Source organism: Augochlora pura, chromosome 7, assembly GCF_028453695.1.
Source record: "Augochlora pura isolate Apur16 chromosome 7, APUR_v2.2.1, whole genome shotgun sequence".
Taxonomy (NCBI): Eukaryota; Metazoa; Arthropoda; class Insecta; order Hymenoptera; family Halictidae; genus Augochlora; species Augochlora pura.
This window is the reverse complement of record NC_135778.1, coordinates 4,954,919-4,967,764: the sequence shown is the minus strand read 5'-3', so window position 1 is coordinate 4,967,764 and position 12,846 is coordinate 4,954,919. Positions and strand designations below refer to the sequence as shown.

At 42.3% G+C, this 12,846-nt stretch overlaps 1 protein-coding gene across 3 annotated transcripts in view; it reads right to left on the bottom strand.

Annotated features, from left to right (window-relative positions):
- Positions 1-12,846, bottom strand: part of Shrm (shroom) — a 324,250-nt gene that overhangs the window by 235,370 nt on the left and 76,034 nt on the right. The gene's annotated exons all lie outside the window — the stretch shown is intronic.

Below are 12,846 nucleotides of genomic sequence, written 5' to 3'. Positions count from 1 at the left end.
ATCCCCCGGGCCAGATACCGTCCCTCGGAACAATATTTTTCGTTAAACGGCTCACTGCCACCTTCGAGTCGCGCGCACTCGCTGCTCCGGATCCATGCGAAATTGCGCCCGGCAGGCTGTGAAAGGACTCGGCGCCGGAGGAACGATCTCGTTTGCGGACTCGGGAATCGCTGAAGAATGGGAGAGACGTTGAATCCGGACGCGAATGCGTACGCTCTTGGAAACCTTGCTGCAGGTATGCCGCGTGCTCGTGACGTACAAACTCGCGGGATTCAAGTTTTCGAGGATTCTGCGAGAACTCGTCCCGGAACGATCACGTTCGCGACCTTAACCTTGCGCTGGTGAGATGTTATTTTACTGGCGACCTGGATCTTTTAAGTCCGGCTTCATTTCTTTTATTGCAGACTTATTGTATACTTTATTAAACACCTATTAACACTAGATGGACGGGAGCTTGAAGCCGGGAAAATGACTGCTTTTCGGCAATATAGGTATAACACACATATAAATACCGGAAATGAAGGAGGGGGGGACACAACAATGATTAATAAACGCATTTATATGTTGCAGAAAAAGTCACAAAATTATAAGAAGCTGTGTCATTATTTACATAATTATTTTTCTAATTGAAATTGAAAAGCAGTCGAAATGACTTGCTTAGGCAATCTAGTGTTAAAGTCCCTAATTAAATGTATATTAAGTAAATGTATTAAATGTATAAGTCCCTAATTAAATGTATATTAACACATTAAAGGCGGGGGATCTTGACTCGTTTTTCATCCTAGAGCGGGCGCTATTTTGTGTAATCATAAATTTAGTCTTACAAAAGTTTATTTAAACTCTTAAAACTACAAGAAATATTAAAAAGGAACTAAAAACTAATAAATCGAATTACTACGACTCCCGCCCTTAATGTGTTAATTAAATGTATTAAATGTATTAAATGTATAATTAAATGTATAATGATTATATTTTCGAAGGTGAAATGAAAATTTTGCCTAAATTCTTAAAAATCCAGATTGCCAACGAAGGGTTAAGAATCGCTGATTAATGGTAGACAGGATAAGTCTAGAGTAATAATAACACGATCAGGGAAGCCATACTGCAGATCTTATGTATTTACAGTGTCCGCAGATTTGTCTGATACAAGGAAATGCACAGTCGATCTACTAGAAAGTCTTTGTTGAGTCTACGATGATTCTGCTGTATTAGAAGAGAGCTTAGAGATCTGCTTCCGAAGATGAAGTCTTACAAGTATTACACGTTACTGGAACTACTCGATCAGCCCGCTATCGAAATACTATTCGCTGGTAAAACATTAAAAATATCCTCCTGCAAAACTGCCCCAAAAAACACCGTTCTACAAACCCGCATATCTTCTAAATGTAGAAATAGTCTGCGAACTCCGGGTATTTATAAAAGAAAAATTGCATTGTTAGGAAAATAGAAAGAACATGTCACTTTTAACTAACCGCTTCCGCAGTTTCTCAGAATCGATGAAGAAAATGCTTGCGGCAACGCGGCATTTTTGCTGAAAAAGCGAGTACGTTGTCGGCGGCGATAGAACCGAGATCGCGTAAATACAACAATGCCCCGGCCGAGCGAACAGACGCAGGAAAAGTCGAAGAAAACTTTCTCACGAACAATCGACATGTCGAAACGGTGAATTAACAGGAACCAATTACAGCAGGTCGTTCGGCCGGTGTTTAGCAATTGCGGGCCGTAAAACGCGCGCATTAACGGCGCTAATCCCCCGCAATTTCACTCTCCCGTAATAACATTTTTTTTTTCTGTTCAAGCGCCCCGTTTACTGCTTCGAATTTCTCAAGATCGCGCGGCACGGCGAAAGATCAAGCACGAGACACGCTCGAGGGAGCGCTCGAGCTAGATCGTTCCAAAGAGAGCGAGGATTACAAGCTTGCGATCACAACGAATCGTAACGAATTATACGTCTCCGGGACACTGGATATATCCCCGAGGCAGATAAGACTGGAACTGTGACCCGTGAGCGGACTTCTTATGCAAAATGAAAACGCGTGACGTAGGAGCTACAGTAACATATAATTCTTTCCTTGATCGTATTTATGAGTTGCGAAAAATGCAGTGATGTTTTTAAATTTTCTGATCGTTTTATCGTATCGAAATTGATCTATTAACCCTTCGCACTCGGAGCCATTTTAACTGTTGAAATAATTTTTCTGGTTCGTGGTATTTCCAATCTATTTAACAAAATCAATTTTGATGCATAGAAAATTTATTCTTGTGACTCGTGCCAACAATTTTTTAAATCTAAACCTTATTGTTGGAAAAATTATTTTAGAATAAAATAGTATAATTTTAGTGGTGCTTTAGAGTCACCACTCGAGTGCAAAGGGTTAATTTTCGTTGCAAAATCTACACTAAACGGAAATTATCAAATACCTAGGAATCTCATAATATAGCTGGCTAATCGAGTACGCATTAAAATTATTTAATTGCAAAAGATAAAGGCTATTCGGCTATCTCATAAAAACAGTTGTTCGGACACTTTCTCCTGTCGTTCATTACCTTACCGAATCGAAGATAATGCAACAGTATTTTTGAATTCTCTACATCCTTTTACTGTTCGAATTACACATTTTCGTCGCAAATGCATAAAATTCGCAGTCCGCCCGTGGGATAGCTGGGTAAACGGCTGTCTCATGAGATAGCCGAGTACATATTTTGCTCTATCCGGTGTCTCATGGGTGCCCGGGCGCCTCGGTACACCCATATAAAACCGGAGCAGAAAAGCATCATGGTATCGAGTATAGTTAATTTGCCGGGTAACTGTATCGCGGGTCTGGAAAAAATCGATTATGAAGCCTGCGCACGATAACTCTGAAGTGTCGTGTTTCGTTCCGAGGCGGAAAAGCCGAGAGAGAGAGAAAGAGAAAGAAAGAGAGAGAGAGAGACCGTGCGCCGGGGCCCCGAGAGCTCCGGTGCCTAGATCGGCAAGTCACTAATGATCCGACCATTCGTCATGCCGTATCTCCTCTCTCGCGTTTAATGCGCGTTAATACGAATTCGCCCGGTTCGCCTGGTTCCGGAGCGGGTAACGGGTATACCGTAATGACCCGCGAACTGCAAAAATTGCCCCGCGCAATTTCGCCGACGGTGACCCGGAATTCGCGAGTCTAGCCCAACTTCCACCGGAGAACTGGAACGTGTGTGCCAGTCAAACTGGATCTTCGTTCGAGAGGCGATCGGTGAGAAGAACCGCCGCCGCCGCCGCCGCCGCTGCCGCCGCGCGCAACCGACAGAGCCACAAACCTATATTTACCGGCGCGCGCACGCGGCTCGGCTCGGCGGCTCGCATAATCGCGGCGAGGAGGCCCTCCCGCGCAACGCCGCACACGATCTTGAGCAACGCAACGTCGCCCCCTTTCGAACTCGCCTGGCCGCAGGTTTCACCGGAACACCTTTTTTTTCCCCTAGACCCGAATCGTCCGGGGAACGATCTTTCGCTCGGCGCGACCCGTGGTTTTCCCAGTTTCGATGGAGCTGGTGGGCGAACTCGCGGGAACTCGTTTCGCCTGGGAACGCGAGAAATCGGACAGGGAGATTTGTTTTACATTGAGGCTAAGCTGTTTTGGTGCTGATCGATAAGCCGGTTCTTCTTTACGGCCACTCAAATCTAACTATCCCGATATAGGGTAAGTGTATCAATTACTGTGCCTATTAAAGAGACGTTCCGGGTATCTAACACATTAAAATACCTCTTTTTTTTATCTGTATCGCGTTTCATGAACGTTAATTGATCTTCGCGAACATTAACGTTTCAATTACATGTATGTCGATGTCTTTTATACAGATACGAATATTTTCGCAAGTGAAATATATAATTGATACGAATTATTTAATAGAATATACGTCATAGTTTTTGAACGAGTTACTGTGCCCATTAACAGACTGAAAGTTAATTATTATTCTTTTCCAATTACTTTGTATCAATATTCGTACATGTTTAAATATACACAATATTATCTTAAAAAAGAAAGGAAAACCGTCTTTTTTTATATTCGTTACACAATTACCTCACAGTATATAAAAAGATATAATAATTAAAAAGCGAACAATCCTAAAGCAAAGGATTGACAATGAAAGTTCCTATGCGATGCTGAAGACTCTACAAGTGAAATGCAATAAAGCAGATACATGAAAAAACTCAAAACACTGTCACATTATTTTTGCACTATTAAAGCTATTAAGAATGAAAATAAGTTTCAATTTGTCCCATCTTTCTACGATTTCATTCGCCAGCACGTTGATTGGCTTTTCTCACTGCAGCGATGCAGGATTGCATTGTTGTTAAGCTCGACTGCCTGCCCCGCGAAGGGCCATTACGATCCAGCTATTAACAGAACCTAATTAAACATCCGAGGAACTGAACATGCCAGTTATTTATCGCCCACTCGGCGAGTTTATACATTTCTAATAAGCTACGAAAATATAGATATATAAGTACATATATGTATACAATAGAGAGAAATAGAGAGAGAGGGGGGGGGGAGAGACATTAACTACCGGTGATAAAGAAATAGCCAACAATGCCGTGCATAGCTCAGGATAAGATTTCCAGCAGAGAGCTAGGAAATCCAACGACTATTACGGCTCGGCCATTAAATTACGTATGCAACGAGCGATTGCTAAAACAGGTGGTTGAGTATTGATTTAGAAGCGACCGGTCGTTGAGCAGGGAAGAAAAAGAGAAATTAATAAATGCTAATCTGGTTGAAAGTGATCGCGGAAACGGGGTATTCTGCTGGTAGCTGGAAACCCTGGCCGTTTATGCGGAAATCTCGTTTAATTATACCGGCAAACACGATGTTTGTTACACAGACTATTTACGACGATGCATATGCATTTTTCGCCCTGAATCCGAACTTTCTTATCATCTGCAGTTATTACGTAACTCCGCTTTGAATAACTAGAACTTGGTATTTCAAATGGAATTAATATTTGTCAACTCTTTGCACTCGAGTGGTGACTCTGAGGCACCGCTATAATTGTTCTATCACATACTAAAATGAACTTTATACTAACAAAGTTTAGATTTAGAAAATTGTTAAAAGTGAATCTGTTTCAATTTCCTATACATAAAATGCATTTTGTTCCATAAAATGGAAATACTACAAGACAGAAAAATTATTTCAGATTTGAAGGTAAAACGGCTCCGAGTGCAAAGAGTTAAAATATTGTGTTAATTACATCGTAATTATCATTGAATATTGAACGGGTTATTTAAAAATCTAAAATGACAGAAAAATAAAATTCATATCGCCCTTATACAACAAAGAAAGAAGTCAAATATCATAGACCAAGAAGTATAGAGTTGGCGAACGTGTTCCGTCTCGGTCCGCGGTCCGACAAACTTCGATCCTCTTTGAATCGAAATCGAAGAAGGTTTCGCAAACGACGCCGCGGCCGCCATGTTGGAACCGCGGGGGGAACGTTTCAATCGGATCGGACGGAACGTGATCGCAATTTGTATCTGTACCGTCGTTCGGCAAGCAAATTCGTGCGATAGAGATTTGTCTAAAACGTGAAAGTGAAAGGTGCCCGGGTTTCTGCGCAATGGCTCGCTCCGACCTATTAATATTAATTATAATTTACGCTCGGAGTAGCGTCCGATCCCGCGTAATTGTCTCAGCGCCGAAAGACAATCGGAAAAAAAGAAAATATATTCGTTACCTATAACCGGAGCGCGGCACAGTGGCTCGCTTGTTCGTTTAATGAATCCACCGAGCTTAATTGCGCCGAGGCCCTTTGATCGCCACGAGTTACGCTCAATTCAAACCCGCCCGCCGGACGAAACGCGTCGGATCGTCTTCAATCGTCTTCGTTAATCGACCGACCCGCTCTCGGCTTATTAACACTTTCGCTTCGGCGTCGCGACGATGCGAGGACGCGAGCACGCTCCGAAGAGGAAAAGCAACTGTTCCAGCACCGGGCTTGAACGATTAGCAGACTGAGGATCTTAACGATTCATGAGATACACGAAATACGAAACAATTAAAGCATTAGGGAGTCAATGAGGTCGTATTTCCAGTGTGCTGTTAGGCGCACAGCCGGGATGTGGGTCGGAGCGGATCTTAAATGCAGAAGCTTCTGCGTCGGTGCATTTTTATCGATGTTTATAGCATCGGCGCGCACTTTTATGCTCCGAGCATCGACGCGCATTTCAAGCAAAGTCCTATTGAAATTCATTTAACAATCTGCTTGGGAGCGCGTTCTATTACTGCATCCGATCTTGAATGCATTTAATCCTGCCGGTGCTTAATATATACATACACAGGCTTAATGTACAAGGCACAGGCGAGAGCCAGTTTTTATGAAAAGTTTAATCTGCTATGGTCTTTATGCGATTTATAAGACGGGTATAAGTTAAGTATAATACATGTAACGCGATACGAACGGCATTCGCGTAACACGGATATAATATATAAAGCTATGAAAATAATGTAAAAAGTACTCCTTCTATTTATACCGTTTTATTCTAGTCGGCGCTAAAAGCGCTAAAGAACCGTAACATTTTTATGGACCTGGAACAGTAGGACCTCATTTGTCCGCGCCTTGTTTGTACGAACGAAACGATGTTCTACCTCGGATATATAGGAACTCATAATTGAACCTTTATCCCTGATATACGAATATATATTTTCGCACGTGAATACATCGTTAAATTGTAAACGAGAATATGCGAGACAAATAATTTTCAGTAACACAAAATAATCGTTTCGAAGAACGACAAAGAAGATAACTAATTCTTAATATTAATACTAAAAATTACGAAAAACATTTTATAATTTGATTGAAGTTGTTAGATCAGACAAACTCGCGTTTCGCAGTTATTTTGACATTACCAAAGTTATTTATACGTCAAAAGTTATTTATATCTCAAAAATGAAATTAATTCAATTTCCATACGTATAAAATGTACCAGGTTACATAATATGGAATTTTGTATTTCGCCTTAAAATTGCATCGACCGCAAAGCGTTAAAGCCGTCGTTAACGCGGGTCGCTGACAGAATCAACAAGCGATTCTCTCGTCCACGGTTTCGGCAAATTAGCGGGGAAAAGGATCGTGATTCGAGCGAAGACCGTTCACACGGTAAGAGTCACGTGCGAATTCCGCTCGGTTCAAAGAAACAGTTTAACACCGCGAAAGTTTTATGGCTTCCAGCTCCGGACAGTCAGCGTGTCAAGAGGAATCTCCGCCGTATACGGTGCTGCGAAGACGTCGACGACTCTGCTTTAGGCCTGGTGAATGATCGCGAGCCACCGTCGTTTCTGCGAAACGAGACGCGCGCCGTTCATTGACGAATCCCGGGCGACTGGAACTCCGAAACCGCCGTAAGAGAAAAACACGCGACCCGAATGTGCCCGAGATAAGACCACCATAAGGGGTACGAGACGAATGTGCGTGCTCTGTTTACGGTGTACGTGTTGCTCTTTTTTTTCAGAAACGCGCGAGATTTAATCGGGATTTAATCGCGACTCTTTCACTCTCCCTCTCTCTCTCTCTCTCTCTCTCTCTCTCTTTCTCGCTATGATACACTATTTGTACGACAGTTTACTATAGGACAAACAATGTAAATACGTTCATTGAAATTATCATTGAGGATCATTGAGATCATTGACCTCCATATCAGCGAATGAAATATGATGTTCGAATTGTAGACAATTTGGTATTTGCGACAATATGTAAATCGAAAAAAAGTACACTTATTCCTCTACTTTATTTTATTTATTTATAGTGTCATTGTAAAACCAAGGAATATAGAGAATATTACAAAATCAAACAACTTGAATTCTTAAGTAAATTAAAAAGGATTCAACGAAGCCATGACAGAGAATTTGCGTCACTTCGTGTGTTAATAAACGCGAGCGAATTCAAACGACTCAAAAATTCGATCGATCTAACGCCGTCGATTAACGTCTGCCACCGACGACGGTAAACAGCTCGTCGTAACGATATCAGCGCAAATATTTGTCGCGAAACGAAATAGAATCCGGAACAAGTATTTGAACAGGCAAACCGGGCGCAGGGCAATTGAAACGTTCGCGCCGAACGCTTAAAATTCAGATTTTATCTGGCCGCTTGTGTAAACCGCGGCCAGAGAGATTGGTTTACCCTACTTTCGTCGCTTTCCACGGTTCCATAATAATTGCGGCAACAACCCGCATAAATTCTCTTTCTGTCTCGAAAACAAAAAATTATCGCTGCTAGCAGCTCCGTTAGCATCGCTTCTCGACTATATCGACCGTTTCACGCGGTGTTTCGAGATTTTCCAGTTTTTTCACATTCTTCTTCAGATTGTACGGTATCGCTTGTGGGAAACCGTGAGCCCGTCGATGGTGTAGGTGCTCGTGAAATAGTCGGCAAGGTTCAAAGTGGCAGACGCGACTGGCAGACTAGGCTTTCACTTTAATTCGTTCACGAAAGGCCGCGACCCGGCTCGAATCGCTAATCCGATCGATATATTAGTCAACCCTCGTACGATCCACGGAAATTGCACAATCGGCGCGATGTTTCATCCGTTTCCCATTCGATACGACAAATTTTCTTCCAGAAACTTTGATTCTCCATCGTGAATTCATACGTGATAAATTCTGATACCCTCATTAGCAGACTGCGGATATTTAGATGCAATAAAAGTAGTCTGCATTTAATGCAAGACGTAGGAGCCGAGGGCAATTTTGTTTCTTTCGCATATGGTTTTAACCCTTTGCACTCGAATGGTGACTCTCAGGCACCGCTACTATTGTTCTGTCGCCCTTTAAAACAATTTTTATAGCAACAATGTTTAATTTTAGAAAAATTGTTAAATATGGCACTGTTAGTATGAAACGCGAGAATTAATTTGGTATATATATAAAATACACTTCGTCGCTTGAAATGAAAATGCTATAAGACAGTAGAATTATTTTAGATTTAGAGTTAAAATGGCTTCGAGTGCAAAGGGTCAATAAGATAAATTAATACTTCGACAGTTTTAAATGCTTTGAATTTTTCCCTAATTTATATTTCATTCATCTGTCGATTAAACAAGATATACTTTATCGTACAATGACCTAACAGTATACCATCAACAAAGCTTTACAGTTCAATAAGGACATTGCTTGTAAATACTCTAAGTCAATAAAGAAAATGCTACAGTAGTAATTCATTAATAATATTAATAATATCCCCACCAAACTAGCTTTCGAAAGATTGGAATCAAGATGAAACGTTTATATCGCAATAAATTCTACATCTCGCGAACCATTTAATCAACAAACATATTCCTCGACCGAGCTTCTCAAGGAAGAAAATACTGTCACCATCAAATGAAATACGAGCTGCGGAATGGTCGAAAAATTCCGGAAGAATCTCGAAACGGATCTTGCGATCGGTGCCGCAGATGCGGCGATCCCTAAACATTTCGTTTTCTCAAGGGCGCGTCTAGCACGGAGAGTTGCCATAATTAACCGGTGGGAAGGTCTGGCCGTGCTACCCAGTATCGATGACCGGCACGTGAAGGTTCCCCGTACGGCCAGGATCCTCTGGTTTCTTAAAGGCAGTCATGATTCATTCATGAGACGCGGCTCGGATTCGATTGCATGCGCGAACCTAACCGGCCGAGGGAAACGAGCGAGCCGGCCCCACAATCGTAGGCGAGTTTTGTGATCCGCGGATGTGTGCGCGCGCGCGCGCGCGCAGAAACCGGGGGAAGGCTTACATAGAGGTGAGCTCTCCTGGATAGCAATTTTTCACTCCATTCTACCGTCAACTATCGGGGCCCCAAGGTCGACGGAACTACACGATATTTGCCGTTCAGCCGCGGCCAGTAATTCCATTATACTTTTCCCATTAGCTCACAATGGCGTATTGAATCGGTTTAATTATTCGGTGCTCGGGAGAGAAGAGAGAGAGAGAAAGAGAGAGAGATAGGGAGAGAAACGCAGGCTGCGTTCTCGATCGCACGAAAAACACCGGTCGCTAATCCTCCGCGTTGCACAATCTGCTATTCTCTGCCAGAGAGCGCATACAGTGCTGTGCAAAAGTGTTGCTACGATGCACATTTTCCGGTGCAAATATTGCAAACCAAAAACTGACACGGATCACCGTGTTTCAAACACGCGTACCTTGTACAAAGAAAGATTGTACAAGAAAAGTATTTACCTCTGCACGATTCGCGTAGAGACAATTGCATTGATACATTCGTACGTTCCGCTGCTGGAGAACGGACTGTCGATTTTTATACACAATAAGAATTGTCTTCATCGATTGCAGAATACATCAGCTTTATATATATTTATCTGTATTAACCCTTTGCACTCGGAACAATTTTAACTGTAATTTTAGAATAACTCCTCTGGCTTACGGTATTTTTATTTTATGCAACAAAGTGCACTTTGATGCATATGAAATTCGTTCTTGTGATAGTTTCACTATTTAACATAGTTTTTAAATATAAACTTTGATGATAAGGTATAAAAACGATCTTGGATCGTTATATAACAATTTTAGTGGTGCCTCAGAGTCACCGCTCGAGTGCAAAGGGTTGATAGCAATATTTCAAACAATAATAATATAACAGTGAGAACTATAACGGTGAGAGGTAAGAATATAGCAGCGAGAAAACGCTGGGAGACCCCGCGGTTAACCCGATTCTTGCCGGAGGGCATTCCGGTCCAAACTGACCTAAGAGAAGCGTTCGTTCGCTCGTCGAACGAACGACGAACGACACCGAAAATGCGGGAGACGATAATAGGCAATCCCGATATAATTTACTGGAATTAACAAAATACGTTTAAATCGAAGAACGAACATTCGCAGCGTGGTAATACTTTTGCCGAACACTGTATACCGTGCGAGCACCTCGGGCGGCGTATTCCAGCTCGAAAAACGATCGTGTCGAAACGCTGGAAAAGGAAGCAAGCGTCGACCTTCGACGCGAGGAAGAACCTACCCACGGATTTATCGACGAAAAGGTCAAGGCACTCGAGCGACGCCGAGATGTATCGAGCCGGTGTCAAGGCCGACGCGGAGAATGGTCAGAGGAGAGCGTCGATTATTTTCTTTCCACTTTCGGCAATTTTATCGTGCCATTAACTTATTACCCCATTAACGTCCACCGTTCCCGAGGAACACCCGATACTTTTGCGGACGTCTGTTAAGGATCCTACAATTTGATCTCGCAGATTCACGTTGGCAAAACCTGCGGCCGGCTGAATGGTATTTTCTTTCTGTTTGAAAATAAACGCGAAAGCTGACATATTGAACCATCGCGTTGTATTTAATGAAACAGGGAATCTGTAATCTCTCTTCTTGCAAGGATGTTTTAATGATCGGCGGTGCTGCTCAGAAATTCGAATCCTAGCTGGATTAATAAAACCGTTAATAGACAAACGTAGATTGGAGGTTATGTTAATTCCGCGCGCAGAAGAATCGGCTGGCTTTTCTTTAACCTCGAAGAAACAGTTAACGAAACCGCCGGATTTTCCTGGTGTGTTGTTATAAACAATCGGGAACGAGGGAAAGTGACGCCGGCCGGAGAGTAACAACCGGTCGGGAATCGTTCGAGGGGCCTCGCGTGAGAAAAAAATTTCCTGAGAATGTTTAGCGTGCTGTTAATGGCGAGTACACACAATTGGGGATGCGCGCAACTCGTGCCGCGATATCCCGTTGTGAGCTCGTTTCTTGGTACACCGCCGGCTCGTGGATGTTGAATCGCGGGCCCCGTACACCGCACGAATACCGGAGGATCCGGTGAGGATCGTTATCGCCGAGGCATTTCTCGCGCGAAAGAACCACAAGCCCGTTCAAATTAAGGAACACCTAGGCAGCCTATTCTGCCTTTTTTTTTGTCTTCTTCTTTCTAACGGCACACCTCGTTTCGACACTTCCTCGAAAACGGATCCCCCGCACGTTTTCATGCTAATTTCGGTTTCTTTAACCTTCTTTCGGTTCTCCGTTTCCGGTCTTTATTTGTTTCTTAGATTTTACACTGGAACCATCGAGCACTGGAAGCGACCACGTTGTACCACTTTTAGAATCAACAGGTCACAAAATTTGTATAATTATTGGCAGAAGCATCTTTTAATCGTGAAGCATTGAAATTCGTTAATTTAACGAGTTCGGTAAATCTAGCGTTGCATTGGCGAAATTGTGCAGGATTTGTATATAAGAGTTGTTAAAATAGCGAACACATGAAGCTTTGGTGAAATAAAACAGAATTGGTAAACATGGTAAACATGGTAAACATGAGAAGATAAATTCAAATGATAAACATGCGAAGAATTGTTGGAATTAATAAAACGATACAGAATTATTAGTAAAAATAATTTTTCTAACCTATCACGCATTAATTGACCTATTGAGTATTAATGTCTTCTATTTGGTTTTTGAAACCAACTATTCAGCAAGTATCATTAACACGGCCAATACCTCTCAAGCATTGCCAATAACAAATTGTTGAAACGATGGAAACCCTTTCTTAAGTAATTATAGAACAGATTCCATTATTCAAGCTTACGTTATAACAGGAAGGTCAAAAATGTAAATAAATTTGGTTTTATCATTCTTATAAAATAATGCACATTATTCGCTTTTATAGCGAAGAGGATTCGCTAGGATTCAGTGTTAAACGATGCCCCCAGAAATCTGCCTGCAAATACCGACGGACCCCGAACGAGATTTACCAGTCCGATTACCATAAGTTTACTTAATTCCCTGGAAAGCCACGAGACAGCCTCTGGTATCGGTTGCATAACACATTTTTCCACCACGTGGAACGACTTTCTCATAAACGGACGCCGACTCGACGAAATGCGTGCC